The 24,807-nt window shown below is 39.5% G+C and overlaps 1 pseudogene; it reads right to left on the reverse strand.

The window, feature by feature from the left end:
• Positions 1-2,732: 2,732 nt before the first annotated feature.
• On the reverse strand, positions 2,733-2,852 carry LOC129677948 (small nucleolar RNA SNORA17; annotated as a pseudogene).
• Positions 2,853-24,807: the final 21,955 nt, after the last annotated feature.

A 24,807-nucleotide genomic window follows, 5' to 3' on the forward strand; every position in this document is an offset into this window, starting at 1 on the left:
ATGCTTACTATAAATTGTAGGCAAAAGGTTATTGTGTAACACAAATGATGATTTCTGCATTCCCCATATCTGGTTGCAAGCCTTATTCTGAGACTCTCCTCTCTTAATGGTATATAAACCCTGCTCCCCAATGTCTCCTGGTATGTCAAAAAAGCAGCTTACAGCCAACTGTGAGCAGGGGAAAGAATAAGACTGGTCTTCCTGCCAGCCAGGGGAGGAGTTAGAAGAGGAAACAGGGGATTCAGTCATGGGCAGAGGTCCAGGAGACACCAGGAGAGCTCAGCAGGAAAGCTATAAGGTACAAGTATCCTGGTATGTAACCTGAGAAAAAAGCAGATTAGCTTTAAGAATGAACAATAACTGCTCAGTTCTTGTGCTGTAAAGCTTACTATTAAACATAATGGCATCTTAATTATTAATATGATAGCACCATTAAGAGAAAAACTGAGAACATAGTTATATAAAAATAACTGTAACAATAACTCATCATCAGAGTACTCAAAATCATAATGATGTGTAGCCTCATCCCTTTAAGAATGGCAGTCAACAAAGAGTAAGATAACAAACACTGGCGAAGATGAGGGAAAACGGGTCTTGGTTGGTAGGAATGTAAATCAGTGACAGTATTGTGAAAACAGCATGGAATTAAACAACAACCTGAAAATAGAACTACAGCATTACCCAGAAATCCAACTATTTTGTGTACATTCAAATAAAATAAAATAAGCATACTATTTTTTGCAGGACTTTCAGGAAGCAACAAAAATATCATCTAACTGATGAGTTGATAAAAATAATGTCATACATGCACAGAGTGGTATAATACTCAGCCACTGCAGACAATAAACAAACTGTCATTTATGTCAGTCTGAATGAAATTGGGAGTCACTATTAAGTGAAGGAGCTATGCACAAAAATATTAGCACCACAAAGCTCATGTGTGGAATCTAAAGGAGTTTATCACAAACTAATTGAGATTGGAATAGTAATTACCAAGTTAATATGGCTAACAGTAAGAAGCTTTATACTTCACAATGTTGTAAGAGAGGATTTTGAATATTTTAAAAGAGATCATAAAGATTTGAAGAGATAAGTATTATTAAACTGACTTAAATATTATATAATGCATACATGTGTTGAAATGTTATATGGTTCATATTAAGTATTCACTTTCCATATTTATATCAATTTAAATTATTTTAGTTTTTAAATATTTATTTATTTGTTTATTTATTTTACATGTGTAAGTGTTATGTCTGTGTGTATGCATGTGTATCACATGAGTACATGGTGCCCAGATGTCAGGAAAAAGTGTTGGAGCCCCTCAAAATAAAGTTGCAGTTGGTTGCAAATCACCATGTAGGTGCTGGGAACCAAACTTGAGTCTGCTGCAAAAGCTTCAAGTGCTTCTAATTGCTGAGCCATTTCTCCAGCCCCTTTTTAGTTAATTTAAAAAAGAGAGAAAAGATGTGCAGCTGGTACTTCAATACAAGAATATATATATATATATCAGACTGTAAGTAGCTCTTTTAGCTACAAAAAACCTTAAAAAAAAGTTACAAAATGAACATAGACCTAAGTGTTCTAGATGTGCTACAATTACTACAGAAAACACTGTTTTACAAGACATCAGCAGAGTAACTGCTCTTGATCCAGCTTACCAGCAACCCTTGAACCAAGGACAGCTCTACCCTGCTGCCCAGGGAGGAGCAGGTCCCACTCTCCTGAATGTTGTAACCTATGAGAGCCATGAACAGTTCTCCCAGTCTCATGACCCCAGGGCCAGCTCTCATTCCTGCCATAGATGGGAAGGGAAGAACAAGGAGAGGAGAGCATGTCTCCCTCATGCACGCCACCACACAGCAGACTAGAGTCAGGGTCAAACCTCCCATGCTCAGGCCCTTCAGCAGCTCACCCAGAATCTTCACATCCTAGGGTCAGTTCTCCTGCTCTCATGACCCCAGGGCCAGCTCTCCCAAGATGGCCAGGTAAGGGCTGAGACCAGTTCTACACAGCCCTCAGACATCAATATGTCCCCAGGTGGCAGCCCAAACCAGCCTGGTGGTAACAGACCTCTACTGCTGCTGGGCCATGGACCTAGATATGCCTCCCCACCAGTCATAGCACAGGCCAGGGTCTGTCATGGCCCCAGATGGCATTATTGGCTGCTCACATCTTGTTCACACTACCCTCCAGTCTCTAGTTCTGCTGTGTTCTCTGTGCCCACACCCTTCTATTTCTTTTTCTTTTCCATTTTTCCACCACTTACTTGCACCTTTTAGTAGCAGCTAGGGTCTATGAGTGTCTGGGGTCATCTTAGGAGTGGTCTCACTTCTGTCATGTCTCCATCATGCATTATGGTGCTGGGCAGACATTATCTCAGGCATGGTCTGAGCCTCCCTCCTTCTGCCAGGCTTGTGCGGCACCAAACTACCTGTCATCTCCAGATATCTCCTTGTCCAGGCCCCATGGCTTAGTGGTTATCTCGAGCACACTCCTTTCCTGGCCTGCCCAAGTGGCATCACACAAGGCGCATCTGTTTTGTGCCTACTCCTGCCTAGGCCCGCAGTCCCAGGCAGGGTCCTTCTATTCTTTGGCTTGCTCACTGTCTTTGGAGCCCATCTGGTCCTATGTGGCACTGGACTGGTGGTCATATCAGGCTAGCTCCTTATCCATGCCACGTGGTTCTGCACTGGAGGGAGGAATCATCTCGGCCTCTCATTTTTTCAGAGAGTGTTAGGCTACTAATCATCCAGATTTCAACAGGTCAGAACACTGAGTATAGACATAGATTCTTTCCTCTCTGCTACCTTCCGATGCACACACATACCTGCAAAGCTTGTAGGGGAAGGATGTTTCTTTTTAAAAGATTGCATAGTAAATGTTAATAAAGAATTTTACATATTACTAACAGCACTAATTTGGTCAAACATTTACACATCTGTAGAAGCCTACCATATATAGAGTGGGGCTGTCACTCTAGGCAAGAAAGCAGGAGGGATAACTGCAGATCCTCACTTCTCCTCTCCTCCAAATCTAGGCTCCTCCCCAGCTCTGTAGCAGAATACCTGCTGAGGTTTCATCTCACACTTTGCCCCATTCCCAGGTCTCTAAGCAGATCCTGGTGGAAGACCCCTTTTCCTCTCTCCTATGGAACACTTCACTCACATCCTAGCTTATCCCCATTCTTAAGTGTCAGTTCCTAATACCTAGAAACATATCTGACCCAGAGCCAAAAGTGGTCATTTTTTATTAGGACCCTATCAGGCAACACATACCCTAAGAAACAAAGAAGGCAACAGATAGCAAGGAATAAAACACACACACACAAGAAAAAGAAGATATGATATTAACACCTAGAATAGCAATCTTCCCAAATCCAGATGCCTCAATTCCAGGGCAAAACACAATCAATAAAAGCCAAGACAATATGTATCCACTAGAGACCAGCAACTCTACCACAGCAGACTCTGAATAATCCAACATAGATGGAGCACAAAACAAAGATCTTAAAATAGCCTTTATGAATATAACAGAGTTCCCAAAGCAAGAAATAGATAAACTCCTTAAAGAAATTTGTGAACATACAATGGAATTAAAAAAATGACTAAAACTGTCCAAAATCCAAGACAAGGCTGCCCACTCTCTCCCTACCTCTTCAACATAGTACTTGAATTTCTAGCCAGAGCAATAAGACAACTAAAGGAGATCAGGGGTTACAAATCGGAAAGGAAGAGGTCAAAGTGTCACTATTCACAGATGATATGATAGTATATATGAGTGACGCCAAAAATTCAACCAGAGAACTCCTCTAGTTGATAAACACCTTCAGCAAAGTGGCAGGATACAAAATCAACTCAAAAAAATCAGAAGCCCTCCTCTATACCAAAGACAAAAGGGCTGAGAAAGAAATTAGGGAAACAATACCCTTCACAATAGCCACTAATAACATAAAGTACCTTGGGGTGACACTAACCAAGCAAGTGAAAGACCTGTTTGAGAAAAACTTTAAGTCTCGGAAGAAAGAAAATGAAGAAGATCTCAGAAGATGGAAAGATTTCCCGTGCTCATGGATTGGTAGGATTAACATTGTGAAAATGGCCATCCTGCCAAAAGCAATCTACAGATTCAATGCAATTCCCATCAAAATACCAACTCAATTCTTTACAGACCTTGAAAAAAAGATTCTCAGCTTCATATGGAGAAACAAAAAACCCAGAATCTCCAAAACAATCCTGTACAACAACAGATCATCTGGAGGTATCTCCATCCTCGATCTCAAGTTGTACTACAGAGCAATAGTAATAAAAACTGCATGGTATTGGCATAAAAACAGAAAGGAGGATCAATGGAACCGCATAGAAGACCCAGAAATAAACCCACACACTTATGAATACTTGATTTTTGACAAAGAAGCCAAAATCATTCAATGGAAAAAAGACAGCATCTTCAACAAATGGTGCTGGTCCAACTGGATATCCACATGCAGAAAAATGAAAATAGATCTCTATTTATCACCCTGCACAAAACTAAAGTCCAAGTGGATCAAAGACCTCAACATAAAACCAGATACTCTAAATCTGTTAGAAGAAAAAGTGGGGAACAGCCTAGAACTCATTGGCACAGGAGACAACTTCCTGAACAGAACACCAACAGCACAGGCTCTAAGAGCAACAATCAATAAATGGGACCTCATGAAACTGAAAAGCTTCTGTAAAGCAAAGGACACTGTCATCAAAACAAAACGCCTGCCTACAGATTGGCAAAGAATCTTCACTAACCCTTTATCTGACAGAGGACTAATATCAAGTATATACAAAGAACTAAAGAAGATGAAATGCAGCAAACCAAGTAATCCAATTAAAAAATGGGGAACAGAGCTAAAGAGAGAATTCTCGACAGAGGAATATCAAATGGCAGAGAAACACTTAAAGAAATGCTCATCCTCATTAGCCATCAGGGAAATGCAAATCAAAACGACCCTGAGATATCACCTTATACCCATCAGAATGACCAAGATGAAAAACTTAAGGGACAACACATGCTGGAGATGTTGTGGAGAAAGGGGAACCCTCCTCCACTGCTGGTGGAAATGTAAACTGGTACAACCACTCTGGAAATCTATCTGGTGCTTTCTAAGACAATTAGGAATAGTGCTTCCTCAAGACCCAGCTATACCACTTCTAGGTATATACCCAAATTTTGCTCAAGTACACAAAAGGGATATTTGCTCAACCATGTTTATAGCAGCTTTATTTGTAATAGCCAGAACCTGGAAACAACCCAGATGTCCATCAACGGAGGAATGGGTACAGAAATTGTGGTATTTTTACACAATGGAATACTACTCAGCAATCAAAAAGGAGGAAATCATGAAATTTGCAGGCAAATGGTGGGATCTAGAAAAGATCATCCTGAGTGAAATATCCCAGAAGGAGGAAGACAAACACGGTATATACTCACTTATATAGACCTATAAGATGTGATAAACATAATGAAATCTGTACACCTAAAAAAGATAATCAAGAGAGTGGACATGGGGCAAGATGATCAATCCTCGTTTAGAAAGACAGATAGGATGTGCATTGAACGTAGGACAGGAGTCTACTGAGCGCATTTGAAAGACTCTAACTAGCAGTGTTTTCAAAGCAAAGACTCATGACCAAACCTTTGGCAGAGTACAGGGAATCATAAGAAAGAAGGGGAGTTAGTCTGATGGGGAAAGGATAGGAGCTCCACAAGGACCAAATATATCTGGGCACAGGGTCTTTTCAGAGACTGACATTCAACCAAGGACCATGTATGAATGTAACCTAGAACCTCTGCTCAGATGTAGCCTGTGGTAGCTCAGTAACCAATTGGTTTCCCATAGTGAGGGGAACAAGGACTATTTCTAACAGGAACTCAATGACTGGCTCTTTGGCCTCCCCACCCCCCAAGGGAGGAGCAGTCCTGTTAGGCCACAGAGGAGAGCTTTGCAGCCAGTCCTGAAGATACCTTGATAAAACAGGATCAGATGAATGGGGAGGAGGTCCCCCATATCAGTGAACTTGGAAAGGGGCACGGTGGAGAGGCGGGAAGGAGGGAGGGACTGGGAGGGAATGAGGGATCGGGACATGGCTGGGATACAGAATTAATAAAATGTAACTGATAAGAAAAAATAAAATTAAAAAAACTGTCTAAACTCAAAATGCGGTAATAGAATCAATAAAGAATATCAAAGCTAAGGGAAATCTGGAAAAGAGAATTTAGAGAATCAAACAAGAATGACAGGAGACAAGCCTCACAAATAGAATACAATTGTTGGGAGAATTGCAGGCATTGAACACAAGATGGAAGGAATGGTTGCCTTGGTCAAAGAAATTGTTAAAAATTTAAAAATCCTGGCAAAAACATGCAGGAAATTGGGGATACTATGGCAGACCAAATCTAAGAATAACAGAAATAGAAGAAAGAACACACACATACACACACACACAGGTTAAAGACACAGAAAAAAATTCTAGCAAAATCATAGAAGAAAACTTCCCTAACCTAAAGAAGAAGTCTATCAGGGTACAAGAAGCATAAGGTACAATAAATATATTGAAATAGAAAAGAAATTCTCTTTGATTTATAATAATCAACACAATAAACACATAAAAAAGAAAAATGTTAAAAGTGGCAAGAGAAAACAACAAAGTAACATACAAAAGCATACTATGAAAATGACACCTGAATTCCCAATGGTAACTGAAACACCTAGAAAGGCCTGGACAAAAGTTCTACTGCCTTTTAGAGACTATGATGCCAGCCCAGGCTACTATGTCCAACAAAAACTTTCAATCCTAGTAGGTGGAAAAAGTAAGACATTCCATAATGAAACCAAATTTAAGTAATATCTATCTAAAACTCTTCTCAACAGGTGGACCAAAAAGAACTCAACCAAAAGAAGTTAACCACACCTAAGAAAACACAAAGAATAAAGAATCTCACATCGGCAAATCAAAAGAAGGGAACACACACACCATCTTCACCTTCACCATCACCATCACTGTCATCATGGCTACCACAGCAACAACATCAACAGAAAAATAATAAGAATCAATAAATACTGCTTATTGATATCTCTCAACATAATTGGGCTCAATTATCCAATAAAAAGCCATGGTCAGAGAGACTAGGATCCATCCTATTGCTGCATTCAAGAAATACACTTTTTCATCAAAGATACACATCAGTTCAGGTGAAAATGATAAAAAGCTATGCCAAGAAATTGGACCTAAGAAACAAGCCATTTAAATATCTGACAAAGTAAATTTTAAATCAAATTAATCAGAAATTACAGGTAAGAACATTACATACTCATCAAGGGATAAATCCATCAAGAAGTCATTACAATCCTTAACATCCTATGCATCAAGTACAAGGGCACCCAAGTTCATAAAAGGAACATGGCTACGGCTTAAATCATATGCTTACGCTCACAAAGAGATAGTGGGAGATTTCAGTATCCCACACTCACCAACAGAAAGGTTGTCCAGACAAAATCTAAACATAAAAATGACGAAGCTAGCTATTTCATAACATATTTAATAACAGATATTTACAGAATATGTCACCCATATCTCAGCACTTCTAGAAACTTTCTCCAAAACTGACCACATACTTGGTCACAAAGCAAGTCTTAGTATAGACAAGAAAATGAAAATAACACCCTGCATCCTATTGTACCACCAGGTTAAATCTGTATTCCAACAACAACTGAAAAACACAAAAAGCCTAAAACTCATGGACACTGAACAACTCTCTACTGAAATGTCTTAGTTTGGGTTTTACTGCTGCGAAGAGACAGCATGGTACTCTTATAAAGAAAAGTTTTTAATTGGGGCTGGCTTACAGTTTCAGAGGTTCAATCCATTATCATCATGGTGGAAAGCATGACAGTGTGCAAGCAGACATGGTGCTGGAGGAGCTGAGAGTTCCACATCTTGACTGTCAGGCAAGAGGAAACTGTCACTGGATATAGTTTGAGCATAGGAGACCTCAAAGCCAACTCCTGCAGTGACACACTTCCTCCAACTAGACAAACCTACTCTAACAAGGCCACACATCCTATTAGTGACACTCCCTATTGGCCAAGCATTCGAAAACATGAGTGTATGTGGGTCATACCAGATTAAACCAACACATGAACAATAACTGCTTCAAGACATAAAAAATTAAAGACTTTCTAGAATGAAAATGAATACACAGCATACCTAGACTTATAGGAAACAATGAAAGAGGTTCTAAGAGGCACATTCATAACACTAAGTAGATACATTTTAAAATGAAATGGAGAGATCTCATACTAGCAACTTAAGAGCACACATGATAGATCTACAGCAAAAACAAACAAGCACATTCAAGAAGAGTAAATAGCAAAAAATAATCAAACTCCGGTCTGAAATCAGTAAAATAGAAACAGAGAATAGTACAAAGACTCAATGAAACAAGGATTTGGTTGTTTGCGAAAATCAACAAGATAGACAAACCCTCAGCCAAACTAAATTGAAGAAAGAGAGAGAATATCCAAATTGAAAAAAATAACAGAAATGAAGGGGGGTGGACATAACAACAGGCAACAAGGGAATTCTAATAATCATAAGGGCATACTCTAAAAATTTATATCTTGCCAACTGGAAAATCTAAAAGAATTGCTAATTTCCTCAATAGGTACCACTTAGAAAAGTTGACTCAAGATTAGATAAACAATTTAATTAGATTTATAACCTCCAGTGAAATAGAAATAGTCATTAAAAGCCTCCCAACCAAAAATATCTCAGGGCCTGTTGGTTTTAGCAAATCAAAATGACTTTAAGATTCTATTGTACACCCATCAGTATGACTAAGATCAATGACATAAATGACAGCTTGTGCTATCTAGGATGTGGAACAAGGGGAACACTCCTTCATTGATGATGGAGTGTAAACTTGTACAGCCACTATGGAAATCACTATGGTAGTTTCTTAGAAATTGGAAATCAATCTACCTTGAGACCAAGCTATACTACTCAGGCATATACCAAAAGGACACTCAGTACTCTACCACAAGGACCTTTGTTCAAACTTTATTTATAATACCACCTGAAATCTAAACGTTCTTCAACTGAAGAATACAATAAAGGTATTTTTTTTTAGTTATATTTCATTAGTTACATTTTGTTAATTATGTATCCCAGCTGTGTCCCTCATTCCCTCCCTAATCCCACCCTCCCTCCCTCATCTCCTCCCTTCCCCTTTCCAAGTCCACTGATAGGGGAGGACCTCCTCCCCTTTCATATGACTCCATTTTGTCAGGTATTTTCAGGACTGGCTGCAAAGTCCTCCTCTGTGGCCTAACAGTACTGCTCCTCCCTTGGGAGGTGGGGAGGTCAAAGAGCCAGTCATTGAGTTCCTGTTAGAAATAGTCCTTGTTCCCCTTACTATGGGAAACCAATTGATTACTGAACTATCACGGGTCACATCTGAGCAGAGGTTCTAGGTTTTATCCTCTCATGGTCTTTGGTTGAGTGTCCATCTCAGAAAAGATCCTGTGCCCAGATATGTTTGGTCCTTGTGGAACCCTCCTCCATTGCTGGTGGGAATGTAAACTGGTACAACCACTCTGAAAGTCAATCTGGCGCTTTCTCAGACAATTAGGAATAGTGCTTCCTCAAGACCCAGCTATACCACTGCTAGGCATATACCCAAAATTTGCTCAAGTATGCAATAAGGACATTTGCTCAACCATGTTTGTAGCAGCTTTATTTGTAATAGCCAGAACCTGGAAACAACCCAGATGTCCATCAACGGAGGAATGGGTACAGAAATTGTGGTATTTTTACACAATGGAATAAAGATATTTTTAAAATGACATCATGAAAATTGCAGGCAAACGAACAAATTTGGAAAGAAATCATCCTGAGTGAGGTAACCCAGACACAGAAACACAAACACAATATGGTGTATACCCACATATAAGTGAATATTAGTTGCAAAGTAAAAGACAATCGTGCTATATTCTATAGACCTAGAGAGGGTAAGTAACAAGGAGGGCTCAAGGAGGAATGCATGAATCTCTCTGGAAAGGGAAAATAGAATATATTTTCAGGTGATCTCAGGAAAAGTGTACGTGGGAACAGGAGGGATGACAGATAGAGAGAGACTATTTAAGAGACATGGGGAGCCCTGGGGGGGGGGGCGTGATGCAGAAACCCAGTGCTGTAGAAACTTTGGATTCTATGAGTGTGACCCTAGAAAAGACATCTAGCAATGGGGAATATGGAGCCTTAACTGGCCATATTTGTAAAAGGACTTCCAGTACCTGGGATACTAACTCACTCACAAAACCTTCAAACTACAGTTTGTCTTGCCTGCAAGATGTTCTGGAGAAATAATAGCTCAGAACTTGTCAAAGTAGCCAACCCATGCCTATTCTAACTTGAGATACATACCACAGAATGATTCTTCCCTGATCTTGATTGGATAGCCAGGAACAAGAGGCTGGATACCCCAGAGACTTAAGATAGAACCAAACATGAATCACAAAAAAAAAAAAAAAAAGAAAAGTCAATGATATGATTACCAATGATATTCTGCTATACTCACAGATCCATGCCTGGCCCAATCATCATTAAGAGGCTTCATCTAGGAACTTATGGGAGAAGATGCACAGATGTAGATCTCAGAAAACCTTGCAGAAGAGGGAAAGAACTGAAGAAGCCAGAGAGGTTAAGGACAGCAGGAAAACATGGCCCACAATGCCAGCTAAGCAGGCTCACAGGTACTGAAGTGACAGTCATGGAGCCTGCATGGATCTGTGCTAGGTCCTCTGCATGTATGCTATGATTGTTGAGCGTGGAGGATTTGAGGGACTCTTAACAGTGGGAGTGAGGGTGTATCTGACTCTTTGGCTTGTTCTTGGTACCCTTTTCCTCTTACTGGTTGCTTTCTCCTGCCTTGATATGAAAGGTTTTGCCTAGTCTTATTACATCTTTTATTTCTGCGTTGGCTTGATAACTCTGGGAGACCTGCTTGATAACCTCTGGGGGAGGGGAGGTACACATGGAGGCTGGGAGGAGCAGGTGCAGGGAAAACTGTGTTGAGCAGGTAATGTTCAGGGAAAAAATAAATAAAAGAAATAAATTAAAGACTTTCTACAATTGAATGAAAATGAATAAAAAGCATACCCAAACTTACAGGAGTAAGTATACAAAAAGGACATTTGCTCAACCATGTTCTTAGCAGCTTTATTCGTAATAGCCAGAAGCTGGAAACAACCTAGATGTCCTTCAAAGGAGGAATGGATACAGAAATTGTGGTACATTTACAAAATGGAATACTACTCAGCAATCAAAAACAAGGAAATCATGAAATTTGCAGGCAAATGGTGGGATCTAGAAAAGATCGTCCTGAGTGAGGCATCCCAGAAAAAGAAAGACACACAGGGTAAATACTCACACATGTGTGGATCTTAGACATATAATATATGATAAACATACTAAAATCTGTACACTTAATGAAGCTAAACAAGAAGGAGGACCCTGGGTAAGATGATCAGTCCTCACTCAGAAAGGCAAACAGGACGAACATTAAAAGAGGGAAAAAGCAGAACAGGACAGGAGCCTACCACAGAGGGCCTCTGAAAGACTCTACCCTTCAGGGTATCAGAGTAGATGCAGAGAATCATAGCTAAACTTTGGGCAGAGTGCAGGGAATCTTATGAAAGAAGGAGGAGAGAGAAAGATGTAGAGGGAATAGGAGCTCCACAATGAGAGCAAAAGAACCAAAAAATCTGGACACGGGGTCTTTTCTGTGACTGATACTCCAAACAAGGACCATGCATGGAGATAACCTAGAACCCCTGCACAGATGTAGCCCATAGCAGCTCAGTCTCCAAGTGGGTTCCCTAATGATGGGAACAGGGACTATCTCTCACATGAACTCAATGGCTGGCTCTTTGATCACATCTCCCAGATGGGGGAGCAGTCTTACCAGGCCACAGAGGAAGACAATGCAGCCAGTCCTGATGAGACCTGATATGCTAGGGTCAGAGGGAAGGGGAGGAGAATTACCCCTATCAGTGGACTTTGGGAGGGGCAAGGGAGAAGAAGAGGGAGGGAGGGTGCAATTGAAGGGATGAGGGAAGGGGCTACAGCTGGGATAAAAAGTGAATAAACTATAATTAATAGAAAAGATAAACAATGGATAAAATCAGTACAATAGAAACAACAACAAAACCTCAAAGTAACAAAGAGTTGATTTTTTGAGACAATAAAACTGAAAAACCCTAATCCAGTAATTAAAAGGTATAGAGCAAAGATCCAAATTAACAAAATAAGAAAAGAAAAGGGAGATATAACAACATTCATGAGGAAACCCAGAGAATCACAAAGGCACACTTTTAAAAATCATACTCCACAAGATTGGAAACTCTAAAAGAAATGGATAATGTTTTTATAGGTACCACTTACCAAATTATATCAAGGTAGCATAAGCAATTTAAACAAACCTATAACCAAGAGTGAAATAGAAGCAGTCATTCAAAATCTCTTAACAACAACAACAAAAGGGACAGATGTTTTTAACACAGACTGACAGACTTTCACAGAAAATTTAATGCCAATACTCCTCAAATTACTCTACAAAACAGAAACAAAAGGAACTTTTCCCAATTTGTTTTTATGTGGCCCAAGTACTTCTGATATGCAAACCACATATAGGCCGAACAATGGAGAAGAATTACAGATCAATTATCCTTATAAACATAGATTCAAAAATTCTCAGTAAAACACTTGCAAACCGAATACATGATCACTTCGAAAGATCATCCTCTATGAACAAGTACGCATCATTCTAGAGAGGTGAAGATGGTTCGGTTTCCATAAATAAAGAAATGTAATCCACCATATAAACAAAATGAAAGACAAAACTACATGATCATCTCATCAGATGCAAAAAGACATTTGACAAAAATCCAGCACGTCTTCATGATAAAATTCCTGGAGAGGTGAGGAATACAAGTATTGTATCTCAAATAAAGGTGGTTTACAGAAAGCCCATATACAGCATCAAATGAAATGGAGAAAAACTTAAAGCAGTTCTACTAAAATCAGGAATAAGACAAGGCTATCCACTCTCAACCTAACTATTCAATAAAGTACTTGGAGTCTCACCTAGAGCGATAAGACAATTGAAGAAGATCAAGGGGATACAATTTAGAAAGGAAGAAGTCCACGTTTCTTTATTTTCACAAGACATGATAGTATGCATAAGTTTATCCAAAAATTCTACCACAAAACTCCCACAACTGATAAACACTTTAAGTAGAGCAGCTAAATACAAAATGTTCTCACAGAAATCAATAGACCATATGGAGTGGGGGATGGAGAGATGGTTCAATAGTTAAGAGCACTGGCTGCTCTTCCAGAGGATCTGGGTTCAATTCCCAGCACCCACAATGCAACTCACTACTTTCTGTCACACCAGTTCCAGGGGATCAGACACATATGCAGGCAAAGCACCAATGCCCATTTTTAAAAAGTGGATTGAGAAAGAAATCAGGGAAACAAAGTCTTTCACAATAGTTATCTACGGATAACTCTAAACAAGCAAGTGAAAGAATTGGAAGACACGGAAGAAAGAAAATATCATAAGATGGAAATAACTCCCATGCTCATGAATTGCAGAATCAATAAGTAGAAGTGGCAGTCCTATCGAATGCAGTCTACAGATTTAACACAGTCCCTGGTAAAATTTCAACAGTTCTTCACATACCTTGGAAGGCCAACTTGTAGCTTCATATGTAAACACACACACACACACACACACACACACACACACACACACACACACAGGATATTTAGAAAAACTCTGAATAATGCAAGAGCTTAGGTAGATAGCACTAACCCTGACCTCAAATTGTACTGCAGAGCAGTGGGCCAAGGGACACCTTTTTGATGATGTTATTTTTTTATCAGTCAGATGCAGAGCAGATGGCAGTTTTTTGTTCATATTAGCTTGATGCCTGGCTTGGTGGCCAAAGTTGTTTTATTCCTAGGACAGATAATAAAGAAATGAAATGAAATCAAATCGTATAGCTCATTACAGAAAGAGGAAGGCAGAGGGAGACCTTCAGACTGCAGGCAGGGAAAGAACGCACAGCGCTGCCCTCCACCCTCAGCACAGGCAGACCATCGACACACAAACCCTGCCCACCACCGTACAGCACGGTGGGGAGGAAAAAGAGACAGAGACCTGCACACTTCCATGCCACCCACAGAACTGCCCCCTGGCATGTGGCACAGGTGGGCCAGAGACACCCACTTGCCACTGTGCCTGTCACCCAGGTGCCTGGCAGGTGTGTGGCCACTCTACAGTGGGAGCCACCACACTATGCCAGTACGAGGGGGCCAGATGGTAGAGAAAGAAGGGAGCAGCTTGGACATTATAAAGAAAGGATGACTGGAGCCTCAAGAGAGTAGAGGAGAACCTTGTTGTAAGTGGCCAGCCCTGCCACCTGGGGTCATGGTGAGGTCCCAACCCTACCTTCAGCTGAAAGCCATGTCTGGCTTCTTGGCTATGCAATGCAGGGTCTGTGTTGATGTCCGTGGTTCAGATTGCCAATAGAGAACACAGGGATGCTCCTGGTCTAGGCAGCCACCAGGCTCTGCATGGATGTCCAGGGGCTGTTTAGAACTTGCCCGACCCTCATTGCTTGAAGTGCTCTGGAGAGCTGTTGCCACCTCTCTCTGTGGCAGCGCTGAGGACAGAGGGCCCTGCGCCTAACCTCTATAGCACAGCAGAGCTGACCCTGGTGGAGGGGATACAAGGGAGCCAGCCTTGAGGGCAAGAGGAGAGGATGCCCTCTGCCCTCTTACCTGCCTGCCACCTCCTGAGGCAGTCTGGATTGATGGCCTCAGGATCATGGGAGCATGAGAGATGTTAGCAGATCCTGCCCCCAGTAGGCTGCAACACTCAGGAGAGCAGGTTCTGAACACTGCAGGGGCAGCACAGTAGAGGCAGCCCTGGTGGAGGGCGAAAGTGCAGGACAGCTGTCCTTGCTATTGTGCGGCAGCATGGGTGAGGGGGTGGTTCGGGGTCCTTTTCCTCCCTTCCTTGCCAACTCCAGTAGTCAGGAGACCTGGTCCCAAAAGCGTGAGAACAGGATTGCTTTCTTGCACCCCCCGCCCCCGAATGTAGCACTCAGGAAAGCAGGCTCTGCACCTTTCTCCTTGGCAAGACAGTGGAGCTGATGTTGATGACAAAGGCACGGGTGAGCCAGTCCCGAGGGTGTGAGAACTGGTCCAGTCCCTTGCAGGATGCAGCACTTAAGACAGTGGGCCCAGATCCTTGACTGGGCAGCACAGTGGAGCTGGCACTGGAGGCCAGTGAGTGGGTCCCCAAGCTATGATAGGAGTAGAGCAGGCCTCCTGTAGGTGGCATCATTAAAGGGGGGAGGGAGCACAGGAGAGCCAGCCCTGAGGTGCAGAGCAGCTTGAGCAGTGCAGGAGAGATTTCCTTGGTGGTGCAGATAAGAGAGCACCTGAGACAATGCTAACACACAGGCTCAGATCCAGGGCTCAGAGTTGGCCCACCCAAACATCTATATCATCTGCGAATAGTTGGAATACGTGAAAAGGCCAGTCCTGCTCTTCCAAAGCTACAGGTTCTACACGACACCGGGCAACAGCAGGATAACCAGGAGTCGTCCCAGGGAAGAGCCAGTGTTGATGGCGTCACAGAAGCCAGAGACCTCAAACCAGACCAAGGACTCAATGCAGTGAACATTGGCAAGGGAAGATGTGTGGACACAGGGATATACTGTGGAACACATTGTGACACATTACAGATTCCATGATGAGATGTTTTCTATGCTTTGTTTGTGTGGGATTTTTAATTGGGTGGGGTGTTGCAAGAGTAAAGAGTGGTTATGAGTGGACAAGAACATGAGTGAGACTAGAGTGCATGATGTGAAATCCACAAAAAAAATCAATAAAAATTTTAAAACACAGTTCTCACTGAAAAAAAAAAACCCAGAAAATTTGATCATTAGAATAGAATTGAAGAGCCAAACATCAATCCACACACCTACAGCATCTCTAACAAATACTGCTGGTCGAACTGAATGGTTGCTTGCAGAAGACTCCAAATTGATCCATACTTATCACACTGCACAAAACCGAACTCCAAATGTCTCAAAGACCTCAACATAAAACTAGGTACATTAAGCTTGATAGAAGATATAATGCAGGATAGCCTTGAACTCACTTCTCACAGAGAAAGCCTTCCTGAAGAAAACACCAATAGAGCAGGCACGACAATCAAGGGACCACAGGAAACCGAGAAGCTTCTTGTGAGTCAAAGACACTATCATTTAGACAAAGGAGCAGCCTACAGAATGGGAAAAAGAGTTTTATCAACATCCACAGTAGAGGTTCAGATACAAATTATATAAAGAGAACACATAAAAATAGATTGTCATAAAACAAATAACACAATTTTAAAATGGACTACAGATCCAAACAAATAATTCTTAAAAGAAAAAAACTCAAATAAGTAAGAAAATTTTAAAGAAATGTTCAGCATCCTTAGCCATCAGGGAAATACAAATCAAAACAATTTGAGATATCATCTTATACTCCTGAAAACAGCTAGGCCAATAAAAGAAGTGATAGTTTATTCTTGGAGAGTGTGGAATAAGGGGAAGGCTCATCCATTGCTTGTGGGAGTGCAAATTTGAACAGGCACTGTGGAAGTCAGTGTGGTTCTTCAGGAAAAGGAGAATCGATCTACCTCAAGATGCAGCTGTAGTACTCTTGAGTATATAACCACAGGATGTTTCTTCTTACTACATAGAGCCCTCACCCCTACATGCTAGCATCTTTGCTGCAGGAAGGTACTCTTCATGTTACCAAAATAGAATACAAACACCAACCAAGCCACAAACCCTTTGATCTACAATGGCATCTTTCCTGCAAGATGTTTTAGTTCAGTGGAGGAACAAAGCTTGTGATAATAACCAACCAATATCTAATTTGACTGAAGGCCCACTCCATGAGATAGAGCCCATACCTGACACTGCTTGGGTGGCCAAGAATCTGAGACCAGATATCTCAGGGACCTAGGCTAAAATCAAATACTACTGTTCAAAAAATAAAATTTAAAAAGTAGCAATAAAATTTATTTAATGATATTTGGCTATGCTCAGAGAAGTATTTTCCTGACATATGGACCAAAACCAGAAAATGCACAGCCAGGCATTATGCAGAGAGTGAAAAACCTTGCAACAATCAGCCACAAAGTAGATGTCTCTATTGAATCATTCTCCTCAGGGCTTAGGGAACCCAACAAAAGAGTGAGTGGAAAGAAAGTAAGATCCAGAAGGAATGGAGAATACCAAGAAAGTTCTAAATCAACAGGCTCAATGCACATATGAAAACCACAGAGAGTGAAGCAGCATGCATAAGACCTGCACAAGTCTGGTCCAGATGAGGTCCTAGAGCTGAAAGGAAGAGTGGACACATGGCCCATCCCTAACCCAGAAGCTAGCTCCAATTGATGGCTACTTGCAAATGAGAATTTAGTTTCCTCCAAGAGAGTCTTAGTGGGAAAACAAATTACTCTTAATGGTAGACTGCATGCCCAGCAGGAGATGACCAACAGAAAATAAACTCAGTGGATTCTCTGGAGGTTTATTATCAAATAATGTGGTGGGAGGCCTTCCCTTTATTTATTTTTTTAATTTTACCTGGTTTGGGTTTTTTATTTTAATTTTATTTGTATTTTTATTTATATTTTTTCTTCTCTCTTTTTACCCCACATGTCCTTTACATATATTTTATGCCTTTCTGGTGTTTTTAAAGGATTCCTTAGTTTGCAAACAAGTAGGATTCTACATCTATATTTGTTTTAAGATATTTTTCTTATGTTTGTTTGTCAGCTGGTTTTGTTCCACTGTGACGTGTTTGTTTTTGTTTCATTTCATATATTTTAATTATTCTTCCTTTGAAGCTTGTTTGTTTTCTAATGAGAGACAGTGAGGGGGTGGATCTGGATGGGAAGGGAGGGAAGGAGGAACTGGGAAGATAGAGGAGAGGAAACCACAACCAGGATATATTATCTGAGGAAAAAATTAAGATGAGACTGTACCAAGTTTAGATTATGAAAGGTGGCACCATGTTTCTTATACATTATTTTTTTCTCCAAGTTAAAACTGTTTAAGTCTGTATGTCACACACTCTAAAGCTGACACAATTAAATTGCATAGAAAACATGGAAAAAAATTTTGGCTGCTATTTATACCTGAGTCATTTACCTATTTTGGGTAGCAATGATAATAAACAGATGAGCCAAACTAAAAAGAAAGAACAGTGGAACCCAAAAGTGGATTATTCACCCAGGACAATTGTCATTAGTGATTTTTACCAACATTGCTCATATGTGACAAAGGGCTCATAAAAGCCGGCATAGTTAAAGGTTCATACCACATTCGGGAGAGTAAGTTGATTTGTTTCAGTAATTTGACTACAGTTATGGACAGAAAGTGAAAAGTATTAATAATAAAATAACCTACCTGGCCTAAACAGCCATATCTAGAGATGGCAAAAGTGTAGGGGTTCTGGTTGGCAGTGGCAGCTTTGAGCTAAAAGGTTCAAAAAGCTACTGTAAAAGGAATGCAATCTTTATTGGGTAAATTTGCTCAGAAGAGGAGAAAATGGCCAGCAGAAAAACATACTGTTCTTCAGCAAATCTGTGTCTGAGAGCCTTGTTAGGAATGTTGCTGTCTTTGGAATTTCCTGAAAAGTTTGACCACATAGCAAAGTACTAACTAAAACTCTCAGCATGTATTTTTTCCACCTATATTTAAACGCATAGCAAAATGATATGAGTAAATGTAAAGCAAAGTTTGCTATTATGAAATGATGTAATTCTTCATTTAATCACATTTTTCACAAATAATGTTAGAATTATGTGTAATTTGGTGTATGATGTTTTTATCAAAACAGAAGCATTTCTTTTCTTGTTTTTCACAGGAGTCTTTCCAGTAAGTCATACCAGAGGTCTCCTTCAATCAAAATATATCAGGTGCACACACTCTTTGGTATGTCCCATTGTTTGTGTTATGGTGATATTCTTCCACATAAGCAAATAAATCTGAGTTTTGAGAAGGTAAGAAATTTCATTAGTTGATCAGTTAATTACCACATAAGACAGTATGCTGAATTAGGTATCTAAGGATGGCCAAGGGTCATCTCTGAATAAATAGCCAGTTTCCAAAACATCCCCAAATATAATTTGGAGATTTGGTCTTACAATTTTCCAAAACATGGCCCCATCTGTGAAATAATTTCCTCCCTGACTGTACTCAGTTCTCTTCAGTAAGTAGAGCTCATGTCATTCTCATAGAAACTGTCAAAATCAAGAAAGTATCTTTCCAAAGAGCTGAGATATGTCTACACTGGTAAACACACACAGTAATAACATGATGAAGAATGGAACTGTGACAACAATAATATTATAAGCAAAGCTGTGTGCCATACACTATGCACAAGTACTTTTTATATAGATTTACTTTTCAGAAGACTCTTAGCAGCAGATTCCATTTTTCTTGTTTTCTATGACGGAAAACTGAAACTTAGCCAACAACAAGCTAGAGGCCTTTCTTCATCTAAAGAATGCTAAAATTAGTAGCGAAACTTAACTGGCCTAAATGTAAAGTTGCTATGTGTAGGCAAAAGAAATGCTAAGGTGTTTAGTATCAATTAAATACTATTTAAGACAGTGTCTGAAAAACAGTTCATCACAAACTTGATTTTTCTCATAAATATTTCCAGGAACTCATGATACACATAGTTATTGGTCAATCACTCTTGGGCAGTCTGCTAGGTGAATGGGGATACATAAAAAGTCAGTTCAGGTCAACTAACAAGTTTGTCCTTTGTAAATACTTTTCACATGGGAAAAAAAATATTGTTGCCTTTTAAAGAAAAAAAAATGGCTAAAAAAGGACAGCCACACTAAGACTTTGTAATCTTGCATTTGTACTGTGGTTAATGCATTGTGCCTTAAGGCAAAAATGTCCATTTAAAATGAGATTTGAAACATTCTAATCAAGTGGCAGTAGTAAATTTAAAGCCAGAAAAAAGAGGAATAAATGCTATTTCCTGAAGTTGAGTAGAACTTTCCCCCTTTTTTTCAGTTTCACTTTTTAATCCTGAGGCATTACTTCAGTGTGTATACATTTATGCTAATCATATACCACAGCCATGGGTTCTTCTATCAATATGAAATGTTTTGTACTTGCTGTTTTTGTGCATCTTGTATTGTTATGTGCAATATACAAAATAATGTGTCTAACTATGCCATTTATGCTTTTCAAAGAAAAAGCAAATTACTTACTGAAGAGAATGGCATTTGCATGCATGTGTGTCAGCTTTCAAGCCTTTTCCTTCTACAAAATATTGCTTTCTGCACTTAGAAAATGCATCCATCCATCAGTTACAAACCATTTCAAAGCACTTTATGAATCTACAGAGCAAAATGTACTTATCTTACATTGGCAGTGTCCCAGCTGTTACAAAATTGCTATTGTCCTAATACTTACAAGGCAATTTTAGCATCAGTTAATAATTTTACAGGATAGATAACTTCTAAAGCATTATAAAATGACAGACATTAAACAATAGCAACTTAGCATTTTTCGAAACAGTTCATGACAGCTTAAAAACTAAAGTGATTTTAATGTATAGTCTATGTAGTTTTAGTTTCTCATTGACAATTCCTTTAGAAGATAAAAATGTGAAAACCCTTTTAAATAGTGTGTGAAAGAATAAAACAAATTTATCTTTAAAGATATTCAGTAAAAATCTCAATTAGGAATAATGTCTAAAATCTTCCTGTTCAGATAGTAGGTGACAAGAATTCGAATTTATTTAGGTAGGAAAAAAGAATGATGATATCATTTAATGGTAGGGTACCACAAAATAAAAAGGTGCATCTATTCATTAAAGCTAATACAAAAAAAGAAATATACAATGAACAGAATTTTGTATGAATCAGTATGCATCATTTCTCCCGAAATACTGTTTTCCATTAATCTTATTTTAGAAGCTTCAGTTAAAGGGTAAGTCTGGGTAAATGCATCATCTGTGATCTCCTGTGCTCCCTTTGTTTAAGTTGGTGGGAGAATCACACTACTCACTTTTAGCCGGATATTTTACCACTCACCTTGGAAAGCTGATGCTTAGATGGCACACAAAGAATAACAGCTCAAACTTTTTAATTGCAAATTTAATGCATTGCTTGTATAATATCCTCAAAGAGAAAAATCTTTTGATAATAATTATTGTGTATCATAAATTATTTTTATAAATTGATAACTTGTTAAATAAAGCAAATTATTTTAAACATTCACTAAGGCAATTTAACCACATCAGACTACCAAATTCCCTTAGTATGCAACTATAATCCTCTCCATCACTGAGTCACTGATATGGAGTGGGCTCATTGTATACCATGCTACTGTATCAAATAATATGCTACTTCAGAAAAATTAGTTTTCAATTTGTGAAAATCAAAATCACATTTTTAATGCTGTCTATCAAATTTACTACTGTTATTGTCTGAAAAACGCAAGATCTTTTGTGGGAATAGAGCATGGTTTTTCAGTTTCAGTATTTTTCATAGTACTAAAATAGTAAATTATAAGTCTAAGGTAGTTGTAGATACAAGTACGTGTACATACACTGAATATATGTGGCAAAATACATCAGACAGCCAGATATTTTGCAGCCTTAGCACATGAGTGCAAGGTAACTGGTTTTCTCAGTTTGTTCTGTTCTAGACAACACCCATAAAGTCTAGAAAGTACTGGGTGAGCAGTGTGTGTGTGTGTGTGTGTGTGTGTGTGTGTGTGTGTGTGTGTGTATAAAGAATTGTTATCAAAAGAAAATCATGTGACTCTGGCTTAGAAAACCAAGCATCTACTTCTTGCCAGAAGTGATTGAAAAGTATGAAACTTCTGTCAAAAATCAGGTGTCCATAGGTGTGTAGGTTTATTTCTGGGACTTCTAGTCAATTCCATTGATCCATCAGTCTGTTTCAATGCCAGTACCATGTAACTTTTATTACTGTTGCTCTAAAGTACAGCTTGAGATCAGGGATGGAGACACCGCCAGAAGATCTTTTATTGTAGAGGATTGTTTTAGCAATTCTGGGTTTCTTCTTATTCCATATGAAATTGAGAATTTTTCTTTCAAGGTCTGTAAAGAATTGTGTTGGTAATTTGATGGGAATTGCATTGAATCTATAGATTGCTTTTGGTAAGATGGCCATTTATTATGTTAATCCTGCCAAGCCATGAGCACAGGAGATCTTTCCATCTTCTGATATCTTCTTCTAATTCTTTCTTCAGAGAGTAGAAATTTTTTCATACAACTCTTTGACTTGATTGGTTAGGGTCACACCAAGGTACTTTATGTCCTTTGTAGCTATTGTGAAGGGTGTTGTTTCCTTAATTTCTTTCTTAGCCCTTTTGTCTTTTGTACACAGGAGGGCTACTGATTTCTTTTTAGTTAATTTTGTATTCAGCCACTTTGCTGAAGATATTTATCAGCTGTAGGAGTTCCCTGGCAGAATTTTTGGTGTCATTCATATATACTATCATATCGTCTGCAAACAGTGATACTTTGACTTCTTCCTTTCTGATTTGAATCCCCTTCATCTCCTTTAATTGTCTTCTTGCTCTAGCAAGTATTTGAAGAACTAGATGTCCCTCAATGGAGGAATGGATACAGAAATTGTGGTACATCTACACAATGGAATACTACTCGCAATTAAAAACAAGGAAATCGTGAAATTTGCAGGCAAACCGATGGAACTAGAAGAGATCATCCTGAATAAGGTAACCCAGAAACAGAAAGAAACACATGGTATATACTCACTTATAAGTGGAGGTTAGCTGTATAATATAGAATAGCCATCTACAGACCTAAAGAAGCTAAACACTAAGGAGGACCCTAGGGAAGATGCTTAAATCTCATCCAGAATGGCAAATGGATGAGAATCAGTGGAATAGAAGAAGTAGTATGAGAGTCATTATAGAGGGCCCTCTGAAAGTATCCAGCCAACTAGGAATTGAAGCAGATGCTGAGACTTAGGGTCAAACTTTGGGCAGAGAGCAGGAAGTCTTATTGGAAAAGAGAGGGATAGGAATAGAAAAACATGGAGGGGGAAGGAGCCCCACAAGGAGACCAACAAAACCAAAAAACTCTGAGGCCAGCATGTCCTGCAGAGACTGATGCATCAATGGAGGACCATGCATGGAGAGGACCTAGACCCTCTGCTCAGATGTGGCTGATTGGCATTTCAGTCTCCTGTGGATCTCTGAGTGAGGGGAGTAGGGGCTGCCTCTGTCATGAATTCAGTTGCCTGCTCTTTGATCACTGACTCCTGGTGATGCAGCCTTACCAGGCCATGGAGGAAGAGGATCCAGGTGGTCCTCATGAGATTTAACAAGCTATGGGCAGATGTCAGCGGTGGAGAACTTCCCTTTACAGTGGACTAGGGGAAGGGGGTAGGGAGAAGAGGGAGGAAGGGTGAGACTGGTGGAAGTTGAGGAGGGGGCTTCAATCGGTATATATAATGAATAAATTGTGAAGAAAAAATAAAAATTAAAAATTAAAAAAGAAAGCATGAAACTTTGCATTAAAAGAACTGGCATGCCTCAAATTTCAAGATATCTTTATTAGGGTAACCTGTGTTAACAATGGACATAGTTATAATGATAATGTATAAAACTAGATCAATACCAAGTATTTCTTTCTTTGCCTCATATATGATCAGATATTTAACTTATCAAAATACATCTAATAATGTTAACAAACATGATTTTTGTTAATACATACAAAGTATAGAAGGGTATGGATTACACATCTACAGTTTTTAGCAAAAAAAAAATACACTTGGCACAAGGAGAGTAGTGTTTTAATGTAAGTTGTATTTTTTAACCTTCAAATACAGTTTATTAAGGAAAATAACAGCAAAGAAAATCAAATAGAACTGGAGTTAAACATAGGTGTTTTTTTTTCTATTAATTGCCACTACTTTAATAAGAGACAGATCATTTGTATCTGCAGCTTGAAATTTTTCTTTTTTATTTCTTCTTCTCTTAATCTCAATTTCAAAATTCATGGTAACCTTCAGCAAAAATGTCACAGTGAAAATGAATTTCTATATGAAGATCAGTAGAGAACTTGTTTTGTGGAATAAGTTACTATTCTCTAATTACTGGAAGACCCTAATTTTTTTTCTATTTTTTTTTATTTATTTTATTTTTCTTTTTAGTTACATTTTGTTAACTCTGTGTCCCAGCTGTATCCCGCTCCCTCATTCCCTCCCCAACCCCACACTCCCTCCCTGGTCTCCTCCCTGCCCCTTTCCAAGTCCCCTGATAGGGGAGGACCTCCTCCCCTTTCATCTGACCCTGTTTTATCAGGTATCTTCAGGGCTGGCTGCAAAGTCCTCCTCTGTGGCCTAACAGACTGCTCCTCCCCTGGGGGGGGGGGGTGTCAAACAGCCTGCCCTTGGGATCCTGTTAGAAATAGTCCGTGTTCCCCTTACTTTGGAAAACTACTTGGTTACTGAGCTACCACAGGCCACATCCGAGCAGAAGTTCTAGGTTATATCCATAGATGGTCCTTGGTTGAGTGTCAGTCTCAGAAAAGACCCTGTGCCCAGATATATTTGGTCCTTGTAGAGCTCCTATCCTTTCCATATCATACTAACTTCCCTTCTTTCATATGA

This window comes from Psammomys obesus, unplaced genomic scaffold, assembly GCF_907164565.1.
Source record: "Psammomys obesus unplaced genomic scaffold, mPsaObe1.curated_primary_1811, whole genome shotgun sequence".
In the NCBI taxonomy this organism is placed as follows: Eukaryota; Metazoa; Chordata; class Mammalia; order Rodentia; family Muridae; genus Psammomys; species Psammomys obesus.